The sequence below is a fragment of the Glycine soja genome, chromosome 14 (assembly GCF_004193775.1).
Source record: "Glycine soja cultivar W05 chromosome 14, ASM419377v2, whole genome shotgun sequence".
In the NCBI taxonomy this organism is placed as follows: domain Eukaryota; kingdom Viridiplantae; phylum Streptophyta; class Magnoliopsida; order Fabales; family Fabaceae; genus Glycine; species Glycine soja.
In genome coordinates, this window is record NC_041015.1 from 7216968 (window position 1) to 7230576 (window position 13609).

Here is a 13609-nt window from a genome sequence, read left to right on the forward strand (position 1 = left end):
TAATTCAAAAAGAAATTCATGCAAATTTTATGAAAATATTTTAAATCCATAAATAAAATTCAACTATGATAAGGTTAATATATATTTCTTGGTATGACATTCCTTCAACGTGAACAATCATGCATGGCTGATGGTGATGTTGATGCAGTAGGTATGCGTGATTTATAGGTGTCAGCTTTAGATTTCTGTTCTTTTCTCTTGGTTTGAACTTTGAACGTGTTAAAGGGTGAATGGTTACACAAGGCTCAACGTGACAGGGTAATCTATGGAGATACTGAGGTATCAATTACAAGGGGCACCTGTCTCGTTCTCGCATCTCCTGATGAACGCGTGGTGACAATCCACCTTGCACGTACTGGCACTAATTTGGCTATGGTGCCCAGTGCTCGTTATGGTATGTTTCATTGAATATGATATGTTCAAAAGAAGAAAAGGTGTTTCATCACTTGCATGCATATGCTTCAACTAATGGAGAAATTTCGTACGTGGGACCTATCACTCTTTTTGCAATAACATTTCCCTTAAGATTCATTAATCAATAGCTACATATACTATAAAAAAATTAATGTTAAACTACTTATTATAAAAGTATAATGTCAAACTATTTATAACACAATGTCTACATATATTATGTATTTCCTTTGTAGAGAATATATGTATTTCTGTTATTGTGAATGTTGCTCAAGTTGGATAATAAGAGAAAAAGTTTTCTTTTAAAATATTTAATATAATTAAATACTCATGGTTTGAATTTGATCAGAATCTTGATTATGCTGGAATTTGTATTAGCTGAGTCATGTGTTAGATAGTTTAAACAAGTATATCAATTATTTATATTTAATTGATTTATTTTTAAGTATTTAATTAAATGAGTTCGTTACACTACCAAAATGATGTGATGTGAATTTACTATATGAATACCTTTATTGTCCCACTTTTATATAATAGTCAAATTAATAAGGATTTCTACTACACTTGCTCTTGAATCTTTTCATATGCCATTAATTTGTTGTGGTATAAGCCAAGATGCAACTGCATGATTTTGTGTAGTATTTTCACGGGGGGAATGGTTTTCTTTGGTGGGTTCACTGCATCTGTTTTGCTTGGCTTTTATATTTTCAGACTTTTGGATCTGTTTTCTGATCCTTTCCTTGTAATTTTCAAGCACATCTTGTGCATTTAATGATATCTTTGATCGCGGTAATTTTTTTTAATAACGATTTCTAATTATGATTCTCAATAGACTAAGCCTCATTATAGTCTCTTTTCTATCCATCTAAAAATTGACTTATGTGATAAATCTAAGATTTCAATCGAGAAAGAATAATAAAACCATAAGCTCTCTTTGTTTGTGACTTTTATTACGCGCCGCAAGTTTTCTATAGTAAGGTGATTCATGACTAAAAATCTAGATATTTATTTTAATCCTATAATAAATCATAGAGCATGTTGTAGATCCTAAGATATTAATTTGATATATTATATTGTTCTAAGACATACGCCTATAATATTTTTGCATTCACGTAAAAACTAAAAAAGTTTATTAAATAAGGATTAGAATCCAATAGACTCTATTTTTACAATCTCTATTTTTAGTTTTTATATGAAAATTTATAAACTTTTATTTTTATCATTAACACAGTTAATTAATAATATAACTAATGTCGTTTTTGTTTACCTCACTACAAATATGTCACTAAGGTCGGGCAAGTGGTGAGAAGTTAGAGTAGATGTATGGAAACTTACGGTCGATCACATTGTTTGTAAAATGCTTTCTATTTTTTCACAATTAAGTTAATAGTTTTGGACTATCACATTTAGTTTATTTGAATTAAGGCAAATAATTAGAGAAGTTCTTTTCATATCTCTTTTAATTTGTATAATATGAGTTGGTAGAATCCATGCATAATTTATCAAGAGTGAGACCCCATAAAGAATATTATAAATACAGTAAACTCAACTGATCAGAAGCTTCTGGGATTGTATTTCACTTTATGGAGCATTATAAATACATGACGAGGCAGTCTTAAAAACAAATGATGATCTTGGTGGACTGGTGGTAAAGAACAAAATTTAAATTCTTTCAATGATGTTGATCATGAGATTGTACAAATAGAGAGAGCAATGCACGATATCGAAAACAATACCAACTCATCTCTCTACAAGAAGATGGAATCAAAACTAAACATTCAATCTTTCAATATAAAGGCATTCATAATAATATTAATAAATGTGAAGGGAGTGTCACTTGGATGCATGTTTTCAGAGAGACAAATCAAGTTGTTGATCGATCTAATAGCAAATCATGAGATGTCTTCTTTAATACAGTTTCAAGTTTTTGATGTAGCGCTCTCCAAGCATATTCAGCTTGTGTTTCTTCCTTGGTTAAATAATATATATTTGCATTTCACCGGAAAAAAATAGGATTAAACTTAATTAGGATTTGGTGTAATATTTATGCAAAATTCTCAATTACAACCTTAAAAACATTATTTCTATTCAAAATTGTAATTAATTTAATTATTTTTCTAATAAAAATTAATTAAATTATTTAAAACTCTATTTATATAAATAAATAAGTAAGTAAAATAGACTAATAAGTTAATTGAATTATTGTATAATGTTTAAAGAGAAATACTGGCCAACAATATATTTTCTAACACTTTTTTTTTGGAAAGACTCTCTAACACTCTTTTAAATACACTTTATTATTAGCTTGAGTTAATTGGAAATCACAAATTTGTGTGTTCATACTTCTTATCTAATGACTCTTTAACATTGTTTTAAATATTCTCTTCATCTTAAAATAATTTTTGTCTTAGTTTATTTTACACGAAAAAATAGATAAAAGAGATTAATAATTTTATAAAATTAATCTTATATTACTATTAATTTAATTTTAGATTTTATAGTTCATCATTATATAAGGAATATATATAAGTTAAAAAATAATTAATATTTTATTGAAAAACTAAAATAATCATTTTGAGATTTCTTTAAATAACAAATTTGTATCTTTGTCCTACTTCTGATTTAATGAGTCTCATAAGTGATTTTTTGTTTAATTTTAATTTTTTTAACTAATGTAAAGAATGTGTTTATAGTAGTCCTTTTTTAAAATATTTTGAAATAACTAAATTTTATATATTAATTTGTTTAATAAGAATAAAGCTAAAATTTAATACAAAATTATAGCACCACGCATAAAAAAAGTGAATATAATTATCTAAAACTATTGCACACACATATAAATATAATTTGGAGCATCAAAAGGATCGGATTCCCTTCAAATTTGCCCCTAGCATCTAGATTTTTATCAAAATTGTTACTCTCAAAATAAAAATTTTGATTTATTTTATTGATTGTACATAATATATTTTAAGAAATATAAATTCACACTACAAACAAAATTGTGTTTTATGGCGTCAGACTAGTGGTTTTATTAAAAACGCTGATAGACTCCTAAGCCAATGGTTTGTCAAGTGATTATTATGTCATTAATTAATATTATTATTAGTTGATAACAATAATTAAGAAAAATTAAACGGCTAAAAAAAATTTAAAGTACTAAACCAAAAAATAGGATATTCTATGTATATGTATAAGGATTAAATTGTTATTTAAGCCTAAAATTATACTACCATTAAAGATAGAAAGATTTTTTACTTTGGTAACCATTATAATTGAGATATTAATTTGATTTCCCTAGCTAGTATTAGGTATTTTTAATTTTGGATCAATTATGGAATTAATTTTTGGTTCGAGATTTATTATACTTAAAAGTTTTTCATATCCCTTCAAAGATGTGTTATATGAAAATTAAACATAAATTTTTTTTCAAGAATTTAATGTGGATTGTCAATTGAAGTATATTATCTTAAAGATAGAAAAATTATAGCTATATTTCATATACTTAAATCCTAGGCATATAATTGTTGGGTAACCAGCGCGGCCTACAAATAAACTATCTCAAAAATTATTTCACTACCACAAAAATCATTACAAAATTGTAACTCATTTCAAATAACGTATCACTCTACAAATTCAAACCTAAGTATCATACTCAATGGTTACAAGAAAGGATAACATTCTCACATAAAGACATTTTTCTCTCAACAAAGTGACTTTGTTTCATAATATTTCTTCTGATACACTCTCTCTTCATGTGTTGTGTTTGTTCACTAATTTTCTTCTTTATTTATAGTGAAGATTGTCACCAATTATAATAAATAAATTCTCTTAGAAGTTAAAATTAAATAAAAATAACTTTCAATGCATCCATTCAACTAAAGTTCATTTAGTAAAATGTAATATTTTATTTTGTATTTAAACCACTTAAACTTTAATGATAAAAATTCAATTCCTAATATACATACATTTTATCTTTTGACTTGAAACCTACAATAATAATATATATAGTAAAATGAAATTCTGCATATATTTACTAATTTCTCGTCTTTAATTGTATATAATTATATAAATAGAAGTGTGGGTGTCTGGGTGACAATCTCGAAAATGTTGTTAGCGCGCACACTTAACACATTTCTATTGCTGATATCTCAACCATGCGTGCACACAATGCATTAGTTCACCGTCAAACTAATGTGGATGAGAGATAGCAAACATTTGTCAAATGCATTATATTGATGATGCACTCTCGAGTGATCTTCTTTTTGCTTAATGCGTGCCATTGTTTGACCATTAGTTGGATGATTACAAAATGTGTTTAAAATGAGAAAACTTGTAAATACAAGTGGAAATGAGCTTGATTAATTAACTTGTATTGTGCAGAGTTTAGATGGAACTTCTTAATGCAAGAGTTTTGTTAATTTCTAAACTTAATAATGTTTAACTTAATCTTTATGTTTCTAATTGATTTAAGGGACTATGAGCCAAGAAATTGTAGTTTGTTAATTTTAGCTAATATAAACTTCATAATTGAACGATAATATATATATATATATAAAAATCTTTAGTGTATTCTAATTCAATTCTTATTTTATCATACAAACCACAAAATATATTGGAAAATGAAAGGATTAAATTAATTTTAATTTTAAATTTGTACATAAACAGGCCATTTTACTCTTTCCAAATAGTTTATTTAATAAAATAAATTAAATGTTTTTATTTTTATTTTTAATGGCTTTTAATTTATGTTTGAATTTTAATCTATTTAAATTTCATTTTTCAAGCATATAATTTAATTTTAAATCAAATCATATTTATTTTAAAAAAATTAATATTCTGAAATGATATACAAATAACATAATCACAATATGAATATATAAAACGGAATACAAACTAAATTACAACTAAGCAATAAAATTTTTATAGATTCAACTATTTAATATGTGTTTGTATGTGAGTATGATTGTTCTTTATCTTTGTCGTGTTATTGGTTAATTTGATTCTACAGCATCGAAAGTTGTTGGCTACAGATTTGGTCTACATTTAGGCATTTGAGAAATTAAGAAACAGAATGGATTACAATCTTGAAAGTTGAAATCATAGATATACTTACACTTAGTGTGTTCATTGATGGTGGCAGCAAAGAGGCAACATGTGTTGGCATGTTGCGTCCTATAACAGATAGCTTGAGACTGGGAAGACCGAATGTGAAGTAAAACGCGACGAGTGTTGTACTATGCCCCGTTTTTTTGAAAGATTCTGAGAGATTGTTACTTAAAGTTAGTGTACTCGAGGATCCATCCTTCATTCATTCTGTCTGCATGAAACGGTTCATCTGGACACAGACATTACATTTCATGAACTTGTATATAGGGTTGTGAAACATTAACTAAAACGTCTTCAAAATATTATTATTCTAAAGTCTCACTAAGATTTTATGCATGTTTGTCCTCCCTGGCTACCCTAGAATGAAGCAATTTTCTTTTCTTTTTTTCTCCAAAACTTTTCGTTTTGATTTGAGAGTAGATCAATAAATTTTCAATAATATATTATACATAAATGACATGGTTCAAAATAAGAGTTATAAATGCATTTGGCAGCGTAAAAGATTCAATCATAAATGTATAAATTTGTGAACTTTTAGGATTACTATCTTAATAGTCAAACAAATCATGAATTATGATTGATTTTTTAATCGTGATGTTAATTAATTTTCATCGAAAAATTTGGTGAAGCATCTTTAGTAAAATCTTTATTTTTAATAATGTTTTATTAATTTATAAAACACAAATTCAAAATCTTATTTAAAGGATCTGAGTTTAATATCACTCTGATCAGTTACATATTGATGAATTGTGATCGATTGATAAAACTAGCATCACCAAAAGAAAATAAAGGAATGTGTTAAAAAATAGTAAAGGAATGAAAATGACAAAATCCTGTGCCGGACTCAATCATCTTGCACCTTTGAGATGTGTGTTTTGTTTTATATTATTATTATTGTTGTTTTGGTGAATGATTTTGTAACTGTGAAGTAATCAACTTAACAAGTATTAAGTAGAGTTTGAAAGTGAAGTATCATCAATGAAGTATAAATAACTCTTTTGTTTGAAGTGTCATTGTATCGAATATATTTTTGACACTGAAATATCTTGACACTCATATGACATTTTTTATTAGTGTTCAATTAAAAATTATTTTTTGTTGACTCATGCATTTAACATCTTTATACAACCCAGACATTTTAAAGAGTATAGAAGATTGGTTTAAAAATATGACTATACAATTAATTTAAATATTTTACTATACATTATTTATATTTTATTTCTTTAAAGTTTTTCTCTTTGTGTGTATGGTGATATCTTGGTATCTTATATTTTAGACATTAATTGCGTCAGAGCATCTGTGTTCGTGTTCTATCTGATTGATTTTTGTATCAAATTGAGCATCATCATATTGATTCCACCAAATAGTAAGATGAGAAAGATATACTTCATGATTGTAAAGATTCTGTTGTGGTTTATAGACCATCAGAGAAGACCCAAATATTTTTTTCCAAATCAAAAAAGAAGATAGATAAATCAAGGGACCCAACTGCTTGTGATAAGGGTGTAGTATATGCCAGCAGGAACCACATCTCTCTTCTAAATTATCACACATCACCATTTTTTCCAGCTGGAAGGAGGCATCTTGAAAAGTTCATAAATTATTGATTGAATCCCATAAAAAAAGAAGAGGAAGAAGAAGAACACGACACTACCATGGCGGCCACCAATAGTTGAGAATTGAGATTGAGATAAATTGAGGGACATTTTTTATATTTTACATCACTCTATCCTTAATTATGTGTGAATTGCGTGGTTCTGGTACTGGTCAAAATGGGTCTCCTTATCACTTTTTATTAATTATTATAGCCCACGTCGGTCACAAGGTCGTAACTAGTGAATTTCAGCATCAAATTATCTCATTTTTTATTCTCAAGTCTAAACCTTTTGTAAGGAGACCTATGTATAGATTTGAAGAATTGCAACTGTTTCGAATAGAGTATTAGAGAGGTTAAATTCTAAGGGCATGATTCCAATACTATAAGTTCATAGTTCCAATACACGTCCAATTTAGTGATAGAATAATTACACAATCTTAGGCTATTAAATGTCTTTAGGGTTTGTCTTAGATGACCTAGACCCTAGATTGAGATATCTCATGACAACTTTGATTCATCTAATAATTCCTTTCTCATGAACACATTTTAGGTTAATGTAATCACATTTAAGTAATATTGTTAAGAAAGTTTCAAATCATTTTACTGGTTTATTTACTTTGTGTCCTATGAAGATATATAAAGTTAATTTGGTTGTGAAGGGAAAAAGAAGGAAAAAAAAAGTGGTGGGTTTGAATTTTCCCCGTCCGTTAATAAAAACTACCAATTAACTAACATTTGCTGATAAAAAGAAATTTATCCTATGATCACATCATCATACACTTAGAGTTTATTTCACGCCCTCTCAAATAATCATCCTATACTTAGAGAAATATCAAGATCAACCATATAATCGTTGATTGTAGAAAGGTTTGCAAATATCTAAGGACTCCCCGCCTTTTACCATCCATGTGTGTTGGTAACGGCCACAATATTATTAGTGACCATCACTTATAAATATCATGACTCTACTCAAAGTTAATGACATTCTTCATATTCTTATATATTATTCCTTTGTTGAAATAATTTCTGACTTAAGCATTACATTCTTTGTAAGTATTAATAAATGTTCAACTGTGTTCAATGACCACCAAAATAACAACTCACTAGAGAAACCAACCCTATTAATTAGAGTGTGGGCTTGTCATTTGGACCACTTCTAATAATCATAAAATCTTTTTGTTCCTATTTTTTTCTCCTAAAAATACCTTAAGGAATTAATCTTTGGCCTTCTCGGCTAAGGTTTCATCCAAAATTAAGATAACTTTGGAGTCAAGGTGTATTTAATTTCTTTTGGACGGTCACATGCAACTTGAGTATAATTCGTACCTGATATTAAAAACGGAAAACCAAGACAATGAGCTCTCATATTAAGACGCTAATCTTTTATTTACATCCACTCTCGTAAACTTTCTTATCTTCTTGAAGCGTTTTTGCGGCTGCTTTTATGCAAAGAATAGAATAAATTAAAAGACATGGTATGTGTGCTTTACAACTTGAATCCAAAAATGACAGCTAGAGTCCAAGCCAAGCAGCCCTAAGTTCTTAGCTTCTTATATCACTTTGAATCAATTGTTGCATACTGGTACAAAAGCATACCCTAAATTGACCAATTAATATAGGGTATAGGCTCTCATTTGTTTCAACTCTACGATTTTATAAATCCTTACTTTTAGTTCTGATATTACAGAGCATTATTCATTTTAATTCTTTTTAATCACATTTCTGCATATATACGTTAAAGACAAAAGTAAAGTGAATAACGTTTCAAAAGTTACTAATCATGAGTTGGAGGATTTATAAAATCAGCAACTAAAGTTAAAAAATTTAGCAAAAGACAATGAATTTATATATAATCACAAACACCGTCCGTACGCAAACAGAGACAAGTGTTTGGAGGAGGGGGTGGTGGGCACTGGTCATATCCAAATTGCAAACAGCAAATGGCTATGTTCTTTTCATTTTATCTACTTATCAAAATTTCAAACTCATTGGAGTAAGGTCTTTCTTCCATAAGTAATTTCTCCGTATTAAATCCCACAAGTATGTAATAGAATATTTAGGTTGCATACTCGTATGCTCTTTTACACTTTTTCTTCAATTTCATGATTCAATTGTGAATAACCAAAGCCAGATAATTAATAAGGATGTGATTGATATTGTAAAAAAAAAAATTGATGTGTTTGATTGTATTTTTATTTTTTTTTAAAGCTTTCATAAAACATTACTGATCTTTAGAAAATAAGAGAGGGGTAATAAGAGACACAACAATGATTAAAAATCCAAAACAGTTTAGAGATGTTATGATCTTTTTCATTTTAAAATCTAAAAAGTAAATATTATTTTTAAAAACATTTTTAAAATCTAAGGGCTTGTTTGAAGTGATTGTGATGTTTTATTTTTCTTTTTTAATGTAATTTTCAAAATAAAATGTGTTTAACAAATATGCAGTTGAAAAGTAATTTTTAACTCAATTTGAAAATACTTTTACATCCATCTTTACAACTAAGGCCCTCTTCATGGTGATTTCTCATTTTTAGTTTTAAAAATTTTAAAAATTAAAATAAGTTTTAATTGAGTTTTGACTTATTCTTTGTTTTTAGTTTTTAAAAGGATGTTACAAATTAAAGATAAATAAAATGAATCAATCATTTTTTTTTTCTTTTCTTGCTATACTATGAAATAATGACGGTGGACAAGGAAGTAGGGTACAAGGTGGCGATAGTGGTGATGATGGTGGTGGGGGTGGAATAGTGAAGGTGGTGGTGGAATGGTAATGGTGATGGTAGTAGTGGTGCAATAGTAATGACAATATTTTAAAATTCGGACTGACCTGATCGGTCAGATCGATTCATTCGCAATTTGAAGGTTTGATAGGTCAAGTTGCCTATTGGATTGATCATGCATTGAACTTAGTGCAACCTGACATGATCCAATTGGATTTGGGGTTAAATAGGTGACCCATAGACCTGGGCCGAGTCATGCCCAAGGGAGAAAACACATTGGATCATGCAAGTCAACTAAGGTTAATTATAAAATTTAATTATTTTTAATAAAGATCGAGTCATGCGGGTCAATTAGTGACCCATTGGTTCACCCCTTGACCTAGTGACCCAATGCCTTTACAAGGTAAGTCACCAATTTAGTTTTTAAAATGGGTGGTGATGTGGTGGAATAATAACAATGATGGTGACAACGACAGGATGACGACAACGGTGACAGCAATGGTATGGTGGCAATGGCGCTTGTGCTGACGATGATAGTGACAATAATAATGGTGAAATGATGGTGGTGACAACGACAAGTCGACAACGATGGTGGGTGAAACAGTGATAACGACAATAGAGACGACATAATGGTGGTGGTGGAGGTGACAAAGGTGTATGGTGGTGGTGGTAGTGACAATGACGGTGGTGGTGGAATGGTAATGGTGGTGGCGGCACGGTGGCGATGGTGGTGACGGTGGTGGTGGAATGGTGGTAGTGGTATGTTGATGATAGTTTTATAAATATCAATGATTATAGTTATGATTGCAATAATAATAGTAATACGGATTTGAATGCAAACTTTAGAAAAAGAATGACATTGATATTTATAAGCATAAGTAGGAGAGATATTCACAGTTAAAAAAATACTTTACATCATATCTTATAAGTGAGATGTAATATATATTTCTCAAGGGGAAATACACACTTTGAGAAAAGATTAAACATTTTCAACCCATAAGATTAACACAGTAGTATAAGACTCTCATACATTCACATGCAGAGAAATGATCTATTTAGTGTGAAAGAATTAGTGTTTGATTCCTTTCATATGCAAAATTTCCTTGAGTTGACAAGTTAGAAGACACCAATAACCTATGATCTAGGATAAAAAAAAAATTAGACGCTCTTAGATCTTGTGTTACTTGATTTGGTGATCTAATATGAAATGTAAGAAGGTATTTTTGAACTCGTCATAATGTAGAAAGTTATATTTAAAACAAATCTTGATTTTATAAGTATTAAAACTTATTTTTAAACCAAATTCCTTTAGGTTAAGTCTTCTTAAGGCCCAACTTGTAACAATAAATTAACAAGTATGGAAGTTGATTTGCAAGTTAACACAGGCCACATATTGATTCATTTGCTGCATGTTTGATCATGCAACACATTTTTTCATCATGTCCAGATGGAAGCTTTCTATTGTAGCTAGCCTCTATATCTCTTACAAAATAAATGTGATTTAGTGTCTCCATAACATGTTTTCGAACATGCTGTTAATTATGAATAAAAACATATTTATGTGTTTAGATTCACATAAAAGACATTATAAGCTTATATTTTGACGTCAATTTCACTAAAGATGTGTAAGTTATAACGAGCAGCTTTCAATTTCATGAGAAAATGAAAGCCAAACATTCAATATTTGTTTTTTGTCGTTCATTTCTTTGTTCAAACATCTTGGATGTATTTTTTTTTTTAAATATTTTTCTTTAGTATATGATAATGACACTTTTTTTCTGTCACTAGGTACATTCATAAACACTCTCGAATCAAGTTGGGCAAACAACCAAGGTAAAGATATTGTGACAAAATTGAATTGGTGCGTCTGTGATATGGAGACTTGGGGCAGGAAAGTGAGATCAAGGTTCAGGGACTATATTCATAGATGTTAAAGAGTATTGGAGGACCTTCGTAGTGCTTCTGATGTGGAATCAATTCAACATTGCACTCATCTCTAAATTTGAAAGGCCTACATCCATGAGGGACTTAAAGCCAATTGCTCTCTATGTAATGTCAATTGGAAAAGCAGGAACAAGACTATTTGGGAAGGTAAGCATCAAACTTCTCAAGGAAAGTTTCATTATGCTAAACATTTCCTTGATGATTGGATTACTGCCAGAAGTGTGGTTAATTCCTCGGAACCTCACATATCTCCCCAACTTTTGCATTGCTGGGTACTTTAAGTGTAATGCTGATGCAAGTTTCCACCCTCAGGATCACAAAACTGGTATGGGTTACTGTTTTTGGGATGATTCTGGAACCTTTGTGGCGGCTAGAACATCCTGGAGCATCGGGCCTCTTGCAAGCTCTGCTATGGGCTTCTGAAATGGACATGACCCATGTAGTGTTCGAATCCAATTGTAAGTTGGTGGTTGACAACATTTTAGACATCTCTGAATTTGGCTCTATCGCTAGTCTCTTGCAACATCTAAACTATTCATTATGTTTTTGCTCAGAGACAAACTAAGGAACTGCCAGGCGTATCGCTGCCAATTTTGCATTATTAGCATAATATTTTAATTATGAGCTAATAAATTAATTATGTTATAGAATAATTAATATTGTTATATATAATATTAAAATTTTTAATGTATATTTAATGCGCGTGTAAATTTACATAATAAATTTTGTGATAATTAATTTTTATCTAATAATTAATTTTTTTACATATATAAATTATAAATAAAAATCATAGATTTAATAAAAATTTACATATGTAAAAAATACTAAATTTATTTAATTATGAATTGCTGTAATAAACATCTAAATATATCATTCAATTAAATATCATATTTGTTTAATTTTTAATCACTATAATAAACATTCAAATACATCATTCAATTAAATATCAAATTTATTTAAGTATTAATTACTCTAATAAACATCTAAATACTACATCCAATTAAATATCAAACTTTTTTAATTATCAAATTTTGTAAATAAAATAATATATAAAAAATTCAAAACATACGGATTGACAATCCATATGATTCATACAACGAAGTTCGATGATTTTTCGTTGTCAAATAAGAAGAAATGGGTATTAAAAAAATTCAAAACATATAAATTGTCAATCCGTATGTTTGATTTTTTTAAAATTATAATTTTTTATAATTATTTTATTTACAAAATTTGATATTTAATTGAATGTTATATTTAGATGTTTATTATAATAGTTAATAGTTAAATAAATTTGATATTTAATTGATGATATATTTAGATGTTTATTACAATGATTGAAAATTAAAGAAATATGATATTTAATTGAATGATGTATTTAAATGCTTATTACAACAATTCGTAATTAAATAAATTTGATATTTTTTTAGATATGTAAATTTTTATTAAACCTATAATTTTTATTTACAATTTATATATGTAATCAAATTAATTATCACAAAATTTATTATGTAAATTTACACGTGCACTAAATATACATTAAAAATTTTAGTATTATACATAACGACATTAATTATTTTATAATATAATTAATTTATTAGTTTAATTAATTAAAGTGATATGTTAACAATACAAAAATTACATATTCTTGTTTGGACCACTAATTTCAAAATTATATTTTTGAAAAAAAATATCATGGATCTCATACGGATTATCCGTCGTCCGTATCATCATTTTTCTGTTATACTGGATGTACTAGCAAAACTGCTAGGAGGATCTAACAGTTCCCACAAACTAATAGTGTTGCACATAGCTCATGTAAGTCCAACTA